Raw genomic sequence first — 3,010 nt, 5'->3', positions numbered from 1 at the left:
GTTTTAACCAAAGTGTAAAATGGTTAACGGTGGCAACTGATAGAGTCTGCTTAGAGTTTATAAAAAATGTATACCAAAGAGACATTCATAAATAAAACAGGCACTTGGAAAACTCCTTTGAAAGCAGACCTAGGGATGTCACCTACACCCTTTGCACAGATTTTGTTAAAATGCCAGATCTAGAAACGCACCGTCAGGCAACCAAGTGCACACAGAAAGGGACTGTTCCATACAGCTTTCCGTGGCTTCGTTCGGAGTGACGGGTGCAAGTACGTCTGTGAAGCCTGAATTGACTCTTTCCCCCGGTGACAGACTTCTCCTGTGAAGTCTGAGCATGTTGCATTGCCTCCCGAATCTTTTGAGCCTGAGTTCAGTCAGCATCAGGGGAGGCTGAGGACTTGACCTCAAGCTCCTGACTGTCTACCCAAGGCCTCACCACGTGCCGTCTCCTCCCCTCTGACCATGTGCCAGGCCCTCACAGTACCCTCTGCTCTGACTCCATCGTAGCCTTACCAGCCTGGATTCCTAATCGGGTACCTGCTCATCCTCCCTCATCCTCTCCAGGGGTGGACAATGCCACTAGTGTCCACTCACTAGTGGCTCCTTTCGACAAGTGGCCCAGCGGGGCTCTTACTCATGGCAGGCAGCAGGAGAGGGCCCAGGTGCTCATACCTGCTGACACCTGGACAAAGACAAGGATGGGGAGGAGGAAACCAAAACCCACCTCTCACCCCTGGGGCAGGCAGTGTTGGCCCCAGGGTGGTGCCTGGGAGCCTCTAGCAAGAAGGAAGGAGACCTTTGCTGTGGGGCCATGGCCCTGGACTAACATCTGCCTTGTTCTATCCCCCAACAGAAGGTTGGAGACAAAGGCAAACAGCTTGTAGACCAGGAGCTCCACGGCATTCCTCACACCAGGCAGGAGAAGGTCCACGGTCGACTGCTCCCTGTCATCCCATCCAACACCCTATACTGGCTGGACAGACTCGGGCTCATAGGAAGACAGACATTTTGGCACCTAAGAAACTGGAAAAGTTTCAGTAGAAAAGGTAAGCGGACTTGAAAGTATAAGAAAGACAAGTGCTTATAAGGGGTAAGTATTTTTTTCCATCCTTTTCCTCCTTGTTCTTATTAATATCAGTTATTTATTTACACAAATGGTTTTCTCGGGACCATGGGCATGATAAGCTATTTTAAGTTGTTTCTGTGTTATAAAATCTATCATTTATTGGCAATTCCTCAGTTTTTCTCATCAAACTCATATGAAAATTCCTACAATTGAGTTTTAAGTATAATAGTGTATCTGAGACTTTACACGAAGCAGTTCCTAAACATAGATGTCAAATTTCCCCAAAAGGGCCCAGCTGCGTGGTGCACTGGTTTGAGGGTTGACCTATGAACCAGGAGGTCATGGTTTGACTCCCGGTCAGGCGACATGCCTGTGTTGCAGGCTTGATCCCCAGTGGGGGGCATGCAGGAGACAGCCAATCAATGATTCTCATCATTGATGTTTCTCTCTCTCTCTCACTCTCCTTTCCTCTCTAAACATCAATACAAATATTTTAAAAATTCCCCCAACGGGAACCATTATGAATTTGGTGGACTGGAAAGGTTTCAGGAAGTATTATGAATCTTCTTGTTGAAAAATAAAGGCAAAAAATAAGATTAATTGTAGGTATCATTTATCTTTAGTAAAAAATAGCTCTCGGGACATATTAAAGGAAGCCACTGTCTGCAAGGCAAGGGGATGAAGCGATTTTGTCCTTATGGACTGAAATGTACAGAACCATCACTGACATCGGTGAGTGTCTGTACACTAGCACTGATGCCCACAGGGGACACAAATTCTCGTTCATCTGCCATCTTCAAGGCATATAGTTGGTTATGCTTCAGAAAAATTCTCTCAAGTTTTTCTTCCGAAGACCATGACGGTGAGAAGGGAGATTTGTGCATGATAGCATATAAATGACTTTTGCAGAAGTTAATTAGAATGATGAGCTGCCCCTGGCTGGGTATCTAAGACCTGGTGCCCTGCCATACAAGCTCCTTGGACCTGGAGGGGCACAGTGCTATGGAGCTGACCTAAGAGCATGGAATCATGGAGGGTGTTTCTGGAATCTCTCTTTTAGTCACTGCGTTTCCCTTTATGCCTCTGTGGTAAGTGTCCATCGCTCCCGCCCAGCTGTCTCTGGGTGAGGAGACCCTCCTCCCCTCCCCACAACTCCCCTGTATAGTTGGGAAGTCCCTTCTGAAGTCTAACCCCCATCTCTCCTGTTACCTTGGTTAATCCACTTCTTTCCTAGGGCATGGCTGGACATAGAATTTGTATTCTAGCATCCCTTCATCCTTCTCCCCAAAGTTCTTGGCCAACCACCACCTGCTCATCTTTGGAGATGGAGCGCAGACAGAATTTTTCTGAAGCTCTCTTTCCTTCTGCCTCCAATCCCTTCCATAAGCCCCTCCACATTCAGATGACCAGCCTTCCTGGGCGTGCAGGGTCCAGCACTGTGGAGGTTAGGGGGCATGGGTGGTGATGGGAGGCTTGAGCCCACTGCTGCCCTCCGGGCCTTTGCAAGTTCAGGGGCGCCTGTGTGCTCTGTGTGAGTCTCAGATCCTGGGTTTCTGTGTGGAATGTCTCCTCCCTTTTACCTGCTGGAGGCCTCTCTGAGACCCAAAACACAGAGGAGAGAGCAATCTTTGCCCCCTAAGCTGTGGTTCCGCCAGCAACCATTAGGGGCCACTGTTGCTTCAGCTTCCAATGACAAGTGGGTCAGGGCAGGGGTGGGGGACAGGCGGTCCTTAGTGCCCACCCTGGCCCTGTCAGGGGCGTGGATATGAAATTGTCATAGACTCATGCTCAGTCCACTCAGGCCCTGCCTTAATGAGCTGTGGTTTGTGGGACAGCTGCTGGAGTGAGCACATCTCTTCAGACTCCAGGTGTGTGGCAGGGAGTGGCAGCGTGTGGCAGCCTCTGGCAGCGTATGGCAGCGTGTGGCAGCAGGAGCTATAGCCC

This window comes from Myotis daubentonii, chromosome 18, assembly GCF_963259705.1.
Source record: "Myotis daubentonii chromosome 18, mMyoDau2.1, whole genome shotgun sequence".
NCBI lineage: Eukaryota > Metazoa > Chordata > Mammalia > Chiroptera > Vespertilionidae > Myotis > Myotis daubentonii.
The sequence above is the reverse complement of the archived record's forward strand: the minus strand, read 5'-3'. Positions refer to the sequence as shown.